Source organism: Brienomyrus brachyistius, unplaced genomic scaffold (genome assembly GCF_023856365.1).
Source record: "Brienomyrus brachyistius isolate T26 unplaced genomic scaffold, BBRACH_0.4 scaffold175, whole genome shotgun sequence".
Lineage (NCBI taxonomy): Eukaryota > Metazoa > Chordata > Actinopteri > Osteoglossiformes > Mormyridae > Brienomyrus > Brienomyrus brachyistius.
Window position 1 is genome coordinate 126,056 of NW_026042450.1, and position 16,217 is coordinate 142,272.

Here is a 16,217-nt window from a genome sequence, read left to right on the forward strand (position 1 = left end):
CCATACTCCAGTCAATTGCATGCATAGGCCTACTGCCGCATCTCACTTTGCCAACTTCCGCTTCCGTGCGGCTCAGGAGGATCTGGCTGCAGAACACTGGAAAGGGGTCCACAGCTCAAGGGGACCACCAGAGGACAGATGGAGTGGAACCGGGAACCAAGGGATTTGCCAGTGACTGGCACTCACTGTTGTTTTCGACTACAATAAAAACAGCTGTACTGGCTAAATAATGAGCATACAAAAAGAAAAAAAGGCATGGATAGGAATAAAAAAGTAATTAAAAATAGAAAAACAACTGAAGAGTCATTCACACTGAACACGCGTCTCTGCTCTCAGGACGATGATCCTGCCAACTGCGCCAGACTGTGACAGACCGAACCACAAAACTGTAGACTCAGTGGACAGCTGACTACGCCACCCTAGGAATTTCATCCAGCTTTCCATTGAGACTACAGTTTTGCAGTCTGTTCTGCCAAACAATGTATTAAAAAGTGCAGTGTTATACATGACACTGTAATTAGTTCAATTCAAGAGATGTACTATCAAGTTATAATCGTGTGATTATCATAATCACACAAATATATGAATTCCTCTGATACTGAATTAAACAACCCTTTATGCTGTCCCTTATGTGAATTAGTAAAAATCTCCATAGTCATATGCAATTCCAATTCCCCCTTTTATTTATTTTATGGCAGACAGACAGCAGTGTATTATTATATTATAATTATATTATATTTATTATAATTATATAATTATATTATATTATAATTATTATATATATCATTATATTAGGGTGCCCCTCGCAGAAGGTAAATTTAATCTTATTTAATTACATTTTCTATATAGCGTCAGATGACAGCAGACGTCATTTACTGTAAGGTTACCTTTACTATAGAAGATATAACAGCTCCCAAAGTTCTTCATCTGGTACAGAAAACATACGCCTGACAGATGTTGAAGTTTATTCCGTCTTTATTCTTCTAGACGCCGTGAAAAACTATAAAATAAACATATTATTAAATTCCTGCATTACATTTAATCTTACAAGACATTCTAAAAGATCCATGATATTACCGCTAAACAGCGGCTCATACATCACCGCAATTCCACTTTTCAATACAAGACAACAAGTAAATACAATAAATATAAATTACCGTGTGCGCCTTCTGACCAAATGCTTAGGAGTTATTACAGATCCTGCCGTGACAAGCCGACAAACCACAAGTTGACTCCATGAATCTCCCAGCATGCATTTACTCCTACCCTATTCCGTCACCTGACCATGTATTCAAGGGTTAACACGGATCAATTAAATAGTCAGCAGAGGGCACTGGCATACATTTCACAGTATACATTCTATATTAAATCAAACCAGCAAAAGGTGATTATAAAATAACCGTCTTAGCGACAGTTACAGAGTGGCGTAGTCACCCTTTCGCTCTATAGCGCCCCCTACCCCTACTACGTTTATAATTATAATAATTGCCTCATGTGCAGTTACGCTGGTTAAATTACCTGGAAATGTTATTAACTGCACATTCTCCTAGAAACTAACAACGGTGCTCACTCAGGTATATTTATAATGGTCAGAAAGCTGATGTAAAGTCTGATATAGTGCTGAATGTGTTATTTTGTAGACAGTAATAGGTTTAATTAATTTTATATTCCATTACTGTAGAAAGCTATACTTGCTTACTTAAGGTATTTTGCGTTATTAATGTGTGATTTAAATGCAGGTAGTTTTATTACAGTCAGCTTTTATTCACAGTGAGTAGCTTGTCATCATGAAGAGGAAGTGTGACAATCGTGAGGTTTTGGGCAACCACAGAAAAGCAGGAAAGTAAGTAGAGACAGTGAGATAATTAGTGCCAGTCAGATGATAGACGTATACAGTATGTGAGTCAAAGGTTCTTCATATATTAATCATCCCATTCAGGTAACAAATCCTTAGAAATCCATTCCTGAGCATCATGCCAAGAAACACCACTTGTTTACTGATAACTGCTTTCATGTAAACTCTGCTGTGCTGAGAGTAAAGATGAAGAGGGAGAGACAGCAAGAGGCTGCTGACGGCAGAGAATGCAGGCGACATGGAGGGGAGTGAGAAAAGGAGCAAATATTGATGGTTAAGAGTGAATAATGACGTCACAGCAGCCTGATCCTGATGTTAGTTTAATATGCTTCTTAGTTTGGCCTGTGGTGTGTATTTCAGATACAGCATTTAATCAGGGAGACTGAGTGTGAGTCAATGGCAGAGAGAGAGAGAGAGAGAGAGAGAGAGAGAGAGAGAGAGAGCAGACAGGCAGATGAAGATGAAGGTGTATTAGGGAGGAGGGGGGAGGAGCTTGGACCTTCACCAAATCAGCCAAATGTAAATGCCACGTCTATCAAACAGGAGACCCTGCTTTCAGGAGAAATGGTTTAAAGATCACACTGGGCTCCCTTACAGCCCCCCCTCATCTTAAGGGGGGTTCTTTGTTTCTACTGTATAATTTGTAACACAAATGTCTAAACTGGCATGAAAGACACATTCAGCTCTTGTGAAGACTGGCATGTGAAACTGGAAAAGGCACTGGGGAAATTCAGTGCACATAAAGACAGGCAGTGCCACAGATTAGCACTGATGACATGGATTCAGAAGATCAATCCTGTTAATATTCAACCTTCAGATGAGCTGGAAAGAGCAGCAGCAAGTGAGGAAAAATCTTCTGAAGTTAAGTACTTGGCACGGCAAGGCCTGGCTTCTCGAGGTGTTGGTAAGGAGAGTGGGAATTTCAAGCAGCTTCTAATGCAAACAGCAGAGGGCGATGCAGAGCTGACCATGTGGCTGAAAGGTCACTTTGATTTCACCAGTGCTGTTTAACTGTAACGCCTGTTCCTGGGTTGCCCTCAGTCCTTGTTATTGGTTATGATTCTCACTGTCCTGCATTGTGTCTTGTTAGCTGTGTATTTAAGTGCCTGTTCTGCTTCTGTTCTTTGATGCTTCATTATAGCTGTATGTTGTATGTATGTATATAGTTCTCTAGTTGTGTTTATTCCATCATTTAGTTCATTCCTGGTCATTTGCAGTTTATTTTGGATCCATCCTGATCCTTTTGGTTTTGATGTGTGTGTTGTAATAAACCCTATTTTTCCAGCCGTGTCATGCACTGCCGCAACCAGAAGAGGGCAGAAGATCCATCCATCCATCCATTTTCCAAACCGCTTATCCTACTGGGTCGCGGGTGGTCCGGAGCCTATCCCGGAAGCAATGGGCACGAGGCTGGGAACAACCCAGGATGGGGGGCCAGCCCATCACAGGGCACACTCACACACCATTCACTCACACATGCACACCTAAGGGCAATTTAGCAACTCCAATTAGCCTCAGCATGTTTTTGGACTGTGGGGGGAAACCGGAGGACCCGGAGGAAACCCCACGACGACATGGGGAGAACATGCAAACTCCACACACATGTGACCCAGGCGGAGACTCGAACCCGGGTCCCAGAGGTGCGAGGCAACAGTGCTAACCACTGCACCACCATGCTGCCAGGGCAGAAGATATGGCACAAAAACAAAGGAAGAAGCCTAACTTTAAAAAGAACAAAAAACATCAAGACTCATCCAGCATGGGGTGGTGGGTTAACGAATAACACAAACAAAGAATAAGCAAACAAATGAAAAAAGATGCAGAGATGACTGAGAAGCAGGGGATGACTGGAGAAGAGACGACAGGACCAAAAGACAGGAGGGATACAGGGAGAGCGGAGAAGACAGTATAACTGAAGAATGGGAGAAGAGGAGAGACTGCAGAGGAAGGAGAACATAGATGACTGGAGGGGAGGGAATATAGGTGCAACAGAGAGAAGGAGGAAGGGCTGCGGAGGAGAAGACAGGATAAGAGGGGAAAATGTGAGCAGAGAAGAACAAACACCCCCACTGCCCACCAAAGTGGACTTTTAAGTAAACCACAATTTTAGCCTTGGGCTCAATATCTGGACTTGTCTCTGTGTAGCGATGCATAGAATCCCTGACACTGGTTATGACTGTACTGTATTAGTCCTAAACCTGCCATTATAGTGTAAGGAGAAAAGATTTTTTTTTAAATAAATCATTTAAAAAAAAAGGTAGAGCAATGTAGCCGCCGGAGAAGTCCCCCCCCCCCCCCCCCCCCCCAAAGCCCTGTTTATTCCCTTCTAGCTACCAGATGAAACTCACAATGCACCCCAACGCCACCTAACTTCTCTTCCACATGATGCACCTTATTTACCCTCTGAATCCTGTCTATTATTGAGCGTTTTTCTATCCATTTGATTATAAGCTTATTACACTGTATGTACATTAGTCAGCCACATATGCTGTACGGCTTTGTTTTCCGGACAGTCTGGGCTACTCAGATGTGTCATAATTCGATTTGTAAATGCTGACAGTCTTGATATTATCCTTCTTATCAGGAAAAACTACTTCTGCATATAGATATTTCTCAATTTTTAGTCTCATCTAATATAAAAATTGGCAGGTAGTACAAATATAATCTTATAAATGCTGAGATTAGAGTATCTGCGATGCAGGAATGCAGGGGTTTCATTGGGGCCCTTTCTATGGCTTAGTACTGTGAAGGAGTACATGGTTAGTGCCAGGCGCAAATGAATATCTTTGATTTTGCATCCATGTGGTAACTTGTTGAAGTTGTCTGATAGTCAGTAATACATGGTTTAATTATTATGATTCTTTATTTATTACTTTATAACATCTAAAAGAAACTGAAATAGGAAAGCTTATTTTAATTTATGGTCCACTGGATAAACACAGACATTACAGACGGTTTTAGAGTCTAATGTTTTTTGCGATCATTTTTCTGCCTGCGTATGCTGTGATTGGTGCAGTGAAATTTGAGAATGTGTTTGTGGTCAGTATCATAGCCTCAGACAACAAACCAACGCTGTAGCGTGTCACTGTGTTTACATGTGAGAGGGGTTCCAGTTACATAATGAACTCGTTCTAATTGTTTTGACGGAGATCGACAAACCTAAAAAATAAATGCTGGTGTTATCAAAAACTATGTCATATAGCTATATTCCAGATTTATTACAGCCAAACACATCTCGGAGCTCCGAGGAACCTCCTTCTCCTTACATTTCCCTCCATCCCACTCTTCTCATCCCTCCATCCCTCAAATACTGTTACATTTGTCTTTTTTCCACACTCACACCCTATCTTGATCATACTCTGACTGCATGGCATCCATATGCAGGGCAAACTATTTTACAGTCTTATCTAGTATAATAGGACATAAACATTGAATTTGATAGTTATCTTTTATTTACACATTAGAACACAATGCATGAACATGAAGGGATCGTTTGCATTTGCAACCAACACCTCCGCAAACCCCCCTGCGGAATACTGGCCGCGGACAGGGGTGGGAATCCCCAAGCTGGAAGACTGTACTGCGTCATGTTAACATTAGCTAGCTAGTTAGCATGGATACAGAGTGCACCGGACTAAAACTATAAAGGACGTAAGGTGTGTGATATAGTAAAACACTTACTAACTGGTAATGCACGTTAGCATTACGTTAAATGACAACTTTACCTGTTACCAGAATAGCCTCCTACACGTTCGCCGAATGACAGCAGGCGGAAGGCGGTGCGTTTTTCAGAAACACACCAGAGTTAAATTTACTCCGCATTATTTACCGGCACTTCTAACACCAACATTTGCAGCCATTAACTCATATGTGGTAGTAACACTGAAATTACTTTCTCTGCGTCAAAATAAGGCAACACTGTGATTTTGATACTTTATCATTTATACTTAACTGTACCTTCCTCCCATTCCTCCGTCTCTGCTTACTGACATTTAGGAGAGTGTCAGATATAAATTAACAATTCAAAATTATCAAACAAAGACAGACACAACACTGAAGAGATGACAAAGACACAGTTTGAAAAGTAAATATGTTTTATTGCAAATCTCTTATCTTAACATAGCCTACCTTATCATATGTTAACTTAACCCATCTTATATTTTAACTTAGCCTATCATCATATTTTAACTTAGCCTATCTTATGATATTTTAACTTAGCCTATCTTATCATATGTTAACTTAGGCTAAGATAAAATATGATAGGCTATCTTATTATATTTTAACTTAGCCTATCTTATCATATAACTTAACCTATCTTATCTTATTATATTTCAACTTAGCTTATATTAATATATTTCGTCTTAGCCTATCTTATATTTTAACTTAGCATATCTTATCCTATCGTATCTTATAGCTACATTAACACTTAAACAGTATCTCTTTCCGTTGGGTCCCGCGGGATCCCAGTCCCAATGCAGGGCTCTAACACGGGTATTCTAAGAAAAAGAAAATAAACACTTTACTTAACTTTACTTAAAGCAGTCATATAACTAATGAATAAATAAATAAATACCCAATTAATGCCTTATAAATCATTTATAAAAGTATTAAAAACACGGCTGTAAATCCTTATACAAAGGCATAACACATTATAGCTATCTTGATAATGCATTATGAATGCTCTGATCTATATATACACAATAAATATCTTCATAATACATTATATCGGCCATTAATCCATAATAAACATGGCTATAATGTGTTATGATTTTTTTTCTTCAATATAATATATTTATGGATGCATTACAGTGCATTGTGAAGGTGTCAATAATGCAGTTATATTACTGCTTTAAGTCATTTGTAAACCTGAATTCACAACCTTATAATTACTGCCTCTTGCTACTTCTTCTGAAGGGCAGGGGACAGCAGAAGAAGCACCACTTCATCTTCTTCTTCTTCTTCTTGTGGCTCTTCTCAGTTGCATCTTCAGAAAGATCTTCGGCATTCACATGGAATGATACTTCTTCTTCACTGTAGATCTTCTCGGCAGCATCAGCATCTTCTTTTGTTTTATCTGTCTTCATCACTTCAGTCTCGTCCTCTTCCTCAGGTCCTTCTTCTGGTATAGTAAGTAGCTGTGATCTGTCTTCAGATGCCACCATACACTGAAACCTGACCAGTGTGGTAGCATCAGCATCTTCTGCCTGCTGGAATACCACATCAGCTTCTTCATTTTCCTCAGGTCCATCTTCCTGTAAAGTCTGCAGCCATATTCTGGCTACATATGCCGCCATGCACTGCCAACTGTCCACTGTGGCAGCATCAGTGTCTTCTGCTTCCTGAAGCTCCTCATCTCTTTCTTCATCTTCCTCAAGGTCTTCCTCCTGGATGGGTTCTAGCCAAGTTCTGCCTACTTGTGACACCACATATTCCACAGCATTCCCTGTACTTTTCCCTCCTCCTCCCTTAACCTCCTCCACATTCACTCCCACCTCACATACATTCTCCTCACCTCCATTTAGCATATCCATTATACTAATACCAGCCTCTGTCCCCTCCATCACAACCCTGGAGGCCTTCCCCTCAAATGTTCCCCACTCTGGTACCTCCACATATTCCTCACTACTCTGCCCCCTTACCTCACCCTCCCCCCGGCTTGTCCGGTCCTTCCTGACTTTCTTTTTTTTGTTAAGGTAGCAAGTTTTATAAATTTCCCAGTCTTCAGATGAAAGGCCGTAATTACTCTGAAGACTTTGAGATGAAATACTAGTGCTGGCTAGCAGTCCATCCTTTCCCACACTCTCCCCTCCCTTACCCAAATCAGTAGACCCCCCCAATCCCCCCTTAACCCCCCCAGCCTGGACAGTGGGGAGTGTCACTGGTGAGAACTCCTCCACACCTTCTCCCCAGTTGATCACTTCATCCCACAGGTTCCAGGCTTCCCAGTGTTGGGTGTTGGTCCATCGATCAGCTCTCTCAATTCGCTCTCTGGGGAATAAATGAGAGATTAACCAGCACTTAACAGAGATAATAAAATAAATAAAGAGCTGGAAATTCTTCAACCATACAGATAATACAATTGTTATAATTATTATAATAAATAATTACAGGGTTCACATATATAAAAAAGAAAGAATAAAAGAAACAGCGAGCAAGATTGCAAAAAAAATCTACTGTAAAATGCACGATACTGTAAGTGCAATAGCATATTAAACAGTAATGTCACCAAATTATAACTAGAATCAAATACGAAACAACTGTACTCCACATCAAATGAATACCCAGATGAATACTACCAAGCACTGAGTTAACACTAACCAAGCTAAGAATATTTGAAAGTGTTAATCCTGTGTAACAATGTAAATAGATGTAATGATAAACTTAGAAGCATCTAGCCAACTCCGAAAGTAATGGCCCAAATTTTTTTTAACAATTTACCTACCACCATGTACAGTAGGGGGTCCCAACTTCCGGTCGGTGTTCCGGTACCGTCCGCGCGGAGTATTGCACCGGGCGGCAGACAACCGGGGGTAGAGGAGCCAGCCGTCCCGTTTATTAGGGGATCGCGCCGTTTTGGAAAGAAAGCTGCCCGTATTGATGTACGGAAATACGCCATTAGCCCCGCATGTCCGTATACACCGTCAATCTCCCGCCGCTCGGCGAGGGAACCCCCAAATTATACCGCCGTCTTACCCATCCGTGACACTTTTCTACGACGGAAACCGATCCGCGGACATCGAAAGGTTGGGAAGCCCTACTAAACTAGCATGTTTGAGATGAATTTACTAACCAAATAGTCTGTCATTATTTAAATATTAGCAACCACAGTAGCAATAAAAACCACTGCACTTTAAATGACGTTAAAAAATATGTAATATTAAAAAAATGTAATGTTTTTTATTGTATTATAGACATTTACTATGTCATTATAGTATAAAAGGCTAAATAATCAAAGTAGCACAACATCAGTTGAAGAATTCAAAGACATTTTGGAGAGCTAACAAGCTACTCACCTCTGCGCCATTTTCACTCAGAGTTTGTTGTGCTTCAAACGGTAAAGTTTGTTTACGTTGTTTCTATGGAAACTGCTCTGACTCTCCGCTTGACCGTAATATAAAGGCATGTATGCAGTAATTTTCTGATTGCAGATTTGATCCCTATGCAGTAATTGACCACTGACCTCTTGGACCCTCTGGGCTGCCTTCACCTGCATTGAGGCAGCTGTTACGTTTGCTGTCATTACATTCAGCCCAAAATATCAAAGTACAGGATTTAAGATTTGAATTAGTAACAGGACCGTGGGAAACAAAACATATATGTTATTGATCCCTCGAAGAAAGTTTTCAATTTTCTCCTTCTTTCAGTTCTTAAATAACGTGTCAGTTTTTGCTCTGTTTGGTTGGGATTTACCATTTTAACATTGTAGCAGTTCCTAGGCAATACACAGACAAATTCTTTTTTTTAGGATGGAATTGTTATGCTATAAACGATTACCTTCACGTTTCAACAAAGGTACTTGCTTTTGATATATAATTTTTTGTACATGTGTACTCTGGTCATACCCCTTGTACATATGGATGGCATGGAAGGACAGTCACTGCTGTCACCTATACTGTCCCTGTCTGCTTTTCTCATTTAAGTGTTGATACGGCAAAAGAAGATGGACCTTTTGTAGAAATTTCCAGCCAGAGACTTGGTTCCTATATGAAGAGAATATTTTATTTTAATTCAGGCTTGCATGTGATCTCCCCTTTACTGCACAAGGAGGGCACACACATCAACAATTAGCAATGTAGCAAAATACAGATGAACAATTTCTCACAGTTTCAGAATAAATCAGATTTCTCTGTAATTCAGAGATTGTCTAAGATTAGATCATTTTCTGCACTTGAACCTAATTTCAAGATAAATGACACCTGGGTCTATTAAAAGAAGGTGATGCTGCCTGACCCACCAACCAAGGCTGGGAGGAAAGGGAGGAATACTAGTCAAAGGAAGGAAGAAAAGCAGCCCACCCTATCTCATGGTCATGGATACAAAAGTCAGGGAGTGTTACGAAGAAGACACCACACTTAAGACCATTGGTTTTATGCACTGAATTACACCAGATAGAGTTTTTGCATTCTAGCTGTGTTACGTAACATTCCTCAGCCTTCATTTGTTTCCACAGAATGCAGGACATAATTTAGGGTGCCAAACAAGACAGCGGAACTGCAGTATAGCCAATTATTTGTTTCAGTAGTTTTATAACAACTCGAACATAAAATGTTTGTTTTTCTTAGATAAAAGTCCAGTTGAAACAGACTTTATTTTTAAAAGTTAGATTGGATTTAAGAGATGGAACATGTTGCTTGTGTTAATACTGCTTTGATTTTGAGGATGAAGTCTGAAGTGTAGGTGACGTGTAACAGGTTGTTATTTTACTTTTAATTTATAATTATACAAGATTCTGTTTTCCTTCTTCTGTCTAACCTGATGGGTACAATATCCTTTAAACTTTCCCATGATGCTTTTGTCCTGCATCGCCCCTCCCTCTGTCTTTTCCCCTTAATAAGGGTCCCGACCTCATTTCCTCTTCCCTTTGGTGTATTGCACACGCGGGAAGAGGTGAGGATCTAGTGGCACGGTCCCCCGAGTTAGTAAATCAATTGTATAATTATGACCCATATATATTATATTTGATTTATTATTCATCATAAGCAGGGGATAGAAAACACGTCTATACATAAGTATATACATTGTTTTACTTTGTGCAGAGAGAGCGAGAGGGCCAGAGCATATGAAGTTTACCCCTTTCCTTATTGTTCCCAACAGTTTCAATAAAATCCAGGAACGACAACGGCGTCTGTAATATCCCTTCCTCCTGCACCCGACACACACCTGATAACACCCCAAAACACAATGCAGAGTATAGGCAGGGAATGACCGGTTACATAGGTACACTAGTGTGGCTTGTAAATATGCCCTTAATTTATGCCTGAATATCCCTCCCATATAGTGGCTGACCACATATCATGTGAAAGACCCGGAGAGAGTGAGTGTATATATATATATATATATATGTATGATGTACATGTGAGAGACACCATCGGAAGTCTGGTTCAGTTCCTCAGAGGCACTACTATGGAGGCGCTTACAGTAATAAACTTGCTGACCGCAGAAACTGGCACTATGATGGAAGTTATGCAGAAGTGCAGAGTAGATGGAATAATTTTTGTACCTCAATAAGATTGTATGCCTTTTGCCTGTGTCTCCAGCCAGTGCCGGGGGTGAAACGCGCTTGCAATTATCAGCGGGATAACATTATCGTTTTTTTTATTCTGTGGAAAATGAAAGACTGATTTGCTGGCCAGATTTATTTATGAATCATAAACATGTTGTGGGCTATATAAGTAAAGTCAGGGCTCTCAAGTCTTATGCATTGACTGTGAGACACTTGCATTTCAACCAGTTCACATGTTCACACACCGCACCTTATGTTTGTCAAGCTGAGAAGTAAGGGTTAGGGTTATAATTATCAATAAATAATGTACTTCCCTGTGAAACAATGATGCTGGATGTTTATTTGCATATCATGATATGGTGCAGCCTTTTAATAGGTTTCTGTTTTTCTGTTAATCCATTCATGGTGTTGAATAAGTCAGCAAGCATAAGTCTAAGGCTAGTGAGTGACTGGTGTTTTCGGGGGAGACTCCCTAGAGCTGGAGAGAAATACCTTAAGGCACGGGATGAAAAATCCCAAATCTTCCAGGAAAAATGTCAGCATTATATGTATTTGCCACACAGAACAGAACAAAAAATTCCTTAGGGAATCACACGCCTACCATAGTCACTATACTACTCAGAACGCCTGGCAGCCACCAAATCAAACATAGGAAAAGGTCCGGATTTATAGCGTTAGAATGTGGTAGAGACTAATATCCATAATGTACCATCCTAGAACACACTGTGCTCTAAAATTTAAGCCCAATTAAAATCTGAATATTAAATGAGGAAAATAATTTGATTTGTTCTTCTATCCCAAGTTGTGGTCTAAAAGCAATAAGACCACCATCCATTATACCTGCTTTGGGGAAAATGCACTCCTGTAGCCACTAGGGGAGCTCTCACCTCTTCTGGGCCCAGCTAAATAATTATGTTACGCATTCTAACAAGCTTTATTATCTGTGTCAATAAGCCCTGCTTTTACACTAACACTCCTGCTGAGAGGCTAGTTTGATTACCAGTCTTGCCCTTGTCATTAGGAACACATGAGAATTTGCGCAGTGCTGTTTCACAGTGGATTCTCACTGGTTTTCCCCAAGACTGGTACGATACATTTTATTCAGTTTCATACCACAGGTTATTGCAAGAGGGATCAATTGGTTTACTTTTATACTGGTGCAAGGAAACTATTATTATGATGGTGGGTTATCAAACACAGTAGCTGGCTACCTCAGACATAAGACGCCCATTATGTACCTGTGTGTCACCTATATGGGCTTGGAATCTGTATATCAATTGAAATAATTATTCATAGCCCAGATAGCATCATATTATTGTTTCAGCGTTGAAGTATAGTTAAATGCATTGAATTATGGTCAGTGTTAAATTATCAGCATTGAAACTGAATTGATTTTTGGTCAGATTTTCAATATTGAAAAATTAATGGTGGCGAAACCTTGATATAAAGTGACTTTTTCAACATTGAAAATAAGATGCTGAGTTAACATCAATATTATTGAAAATAAAAATGGAAAAATGAATTTATGGGGGGCGGCATGATGGTGCAGTGGTCAGCACTGTTGCCTCACACCTCTGGGACCCGGGTTTGAGACTCTGCCTGGGTCACGTGTGTGGAGTTTGCATGTTCTCCCCATGTCGTCGTGAGGTTTCCTCCGGGTACTCTGGTTTCCCCCCACAGTCCAAAACCACGGTGAGGCTAATTGCAGTTGCTAAATTGCCCGTAGGTGTGTGTGTGAGAGTGACTGGTGTGTGAGTGTGCCCTGCAATGGGCTGGCCCCCCATCCTGGGTTGTTCCCTGCCTCATGCCCATTGCTTCCAGGATAGGCTCCGGACCCCCCGCGACCCAGTAGGATAAGCGGTTTGGAAAATGGATGGATGGATGATGACATAACTGGTCTGTGAACATTAGTGAGCATATGATGTAGGCTGTCCAGGAATGTAATAATGTGTGCAGTGTTACATGGGCCCAGGGTTGCATGATGGTGAACAGCACCGTTCTGACTTATAGCTGCGCACATAGTTATGTTACCACCACGCTGTCCTGGGACATTGATTATGGCACCGTGTACAATAATGTTCCTGCCATGCTAACGCGCTCACTGTTTCTTTCAAAAGGGACTCTGTAAATGTGCTTCATCCTGATTCTGTTGCATGCCAGTACACGAGATAATGCAGAGATGCTCACATTGTTCATGTTTTGGGAGATGGTGTCATCCTCTGTTATACGCTGCTGTATTTCTCATAGCCTAATGGAATTATTTGTGATCACCATATTGACTATATGGGTCTCTCGTTCTTCAGTGAACATTCTTCCTCTGCCCCCAGATTCTGGATGTCTAGCAGGTCTGTAGAGTAACCATTTCAGTTTTTACCTGTACAGCATTGTTGTGTTTCTCATTAGAGTATAGTACTATTACAAAACGTACTGTGAAGTAACTGTACTAACCGATTCTCATTTGGAACCGTCCTTATGATGCCTGCTACAGCGTAGCGGCTCAGGTCAGGCTGAACCCATTGGCCAGCTTCCCTCAGGGTCATTCCATGGTTGATCACATGATCCACTGTTGTAGCTCTGATGACATCAGTTATTCTATTTCTTCTTACCCTTCCTCCTTCCTCTTCACCTCCTCATCCTCTAAATTCACCTCCTAGTCTTCATCCTCTTCCTCGCCGTTCTCTAATTCTCACTCTTCTCAGTCTTCCTTCTCCCTCCATTGTTCTCCACACTGAAAGCTTACTGTACCTGTGGCTTATTTATAGCGCTCATGCTGATTGCAAAGTGAACTAATTATCTAAAACCGTTTTCACATGTGACAGTGTGGCCAGACAGCTGGCAAAGTAGTGTAATAAATAGCTATAAATGTGTATAGTTTTACTAGGAGTGTGTTGATCATTTAGAAATTGTGTGTAAAACAGTGAGTTGTGTTTACAGTTCCGCAAAAAGAGTGCTGTGCAGTGGATTGTATTTACACATTTGCAAATTGTGTGTTACAAAAGTGCAAACTGAGTGCAAAACAGTGAGTAATTTTGCTATAACTATTAATAGTTTTATAAGAATCATTGTTAGTGTTTAAGTATTCAGAAAAACTAAAAAAATTAAACGGGGGTGACTGTCCATTAAGCTAATCTGCAATCCTATTACACATAGCATGACACAGTACTGTTTTTGACTTTTTCTTTAAATCCACCGCTATTGTGATGAATGGGGCAAGAGAACAAAAACCACAGAAATGGCTCTTTGCATGCTATCCAGTGACTACGCGAGATGGTATAGTCTCTATGGTTTAACTAGAGAAGGCTTGGAGGAAAATGCTATGGAAAACTGATTATTTTGTGTCTCATGCCTGGGCTCTCTAGGAAAAGCATAGAGACCGTATGTATCTCTACAATTGTGGAGATTTCTGTGGGGTGCACATATATAGTATATATCAAATTTATATTATATAGATTATATCTAAGCATCATTCATACTCAAGTGAGAAGACAGTTATAAATCCATGTTAAGAAAAGGTTTCTGTGTCGGAAAGGTACAGAAAGAGCCTAACGCAGGTTTACAGGAAACAATCATGTGGTGTAGAACACAAGGACATGGACAGAGAAAGGCAATGGCACAACCCCTCAATATGATCAATTCATCTACTCTGTGTCTTCCTCCCAGCTGTCAAAGTAATTGTCAGCAAATGATGTACTTGACACGTACATTATTTACGTGTCAAGCCGTTCGGACGTTTTAACACGTCATGTCCAGTTACGTGTACTTTACTGTTTACAGTAACTGGCAGTCATTGGACATAGTGCAATTATTATTATCATCATTATTTGTTATTATTATTATCCATCCATTTTCCAAACCGCTTATCCTACTGGGTCGTGGGGGGTCCGGAGCCTATCCCGGAAGCAATGGGCACGAGGCAGGGAACAACCCAGGATGTGGGACCAGCCCATCGCAGGGCACACTCACACACCATGCATTCACACATGCACACCTACAGGCAATTTAGCAAGTCCAATTAGGCTCAGCATGTATTTGGACTGTGGGGGGAAACCGGAGTACCCGGAGGAATCCCCATGACGACATGGGGAGAACATGCAAACTTTGCACACATGTGACCCAGGCAGAGACTCGAACCCGGGTTCCAAAGGTGTGAGGCAACACTGCACCACCATGCCGCCCCACTCTCAAGACCACATCATCTAATATAATCTCAATATGTGACTGTGTATATTTCTCACACAAGGATAACTGAGAGGTTATCTGATAATGCTCCAGTCCAGTGTCCATAATATACACTTCTTCATTACGCTAATCATTATCAATCGCATTTTCAGATGCAGAACTATGGGGACAGAAGCAAAAAAGTTACTCATTGATGCCTTTAGTATAACTGAGCTACAAAAAATTACATCTGCTCAATTTTTGCTCCACTTCTCTTTTCCTGCATTTCCATGAAACTTTCAAGTTGGCGCTGGGGCTTGTGGTCAACCAATAGGAAAAGTTTATCACTATAAGCCCCACCCAGTAAGTCTTGGTCGAGAAAAAAGTATGTTCTTTTTGGAACTAAAAAATGGTTCAGGAACTACCTCCTAAGACCTTCAGTTGGGCCAAGTTCGTGCAGTAGGAAATCGCCTTATGACCTGCACCCACAATGGCTTGTTTAGAGACACCGGTTCAGCTGCCTGTATGCTTTTTCACCTGCGGCAGAAACAGCAGGCAAACCAGCACAAACAAGGTACGAACATGCAGTAATGGGGGTTCAAATCCCCAGACAGCGCCACCCACTGGGCCACATAGCATTTAATTTATCTGCAAATGTATATTTAAACCTTTGAGGTCCATGTCAGGCTCTTTGCAAGCAGAGATCAGGTCACTGAAATCTGAAGCAGTGTGTTACTAGTCTTACTAAAGCATGACAGAAGTGCTCACTTCTTTAACATTTATTCTGTGATCAAAGCATTGACTGCAAAAAACAAGGAGACCATAACATCTATAAAAGGTGAAAACACCAAATGTCAAGCGCCCCCCCCCCCCCCCCTTAAAGGGGGTTCTTTGTTTCTACTATGCAAAATAAGTAAGTAAACTTTAAGGTATTTTGTGTCATTAATGTATGATTTAAATGCAGGTAGTTTTTTTACAGTC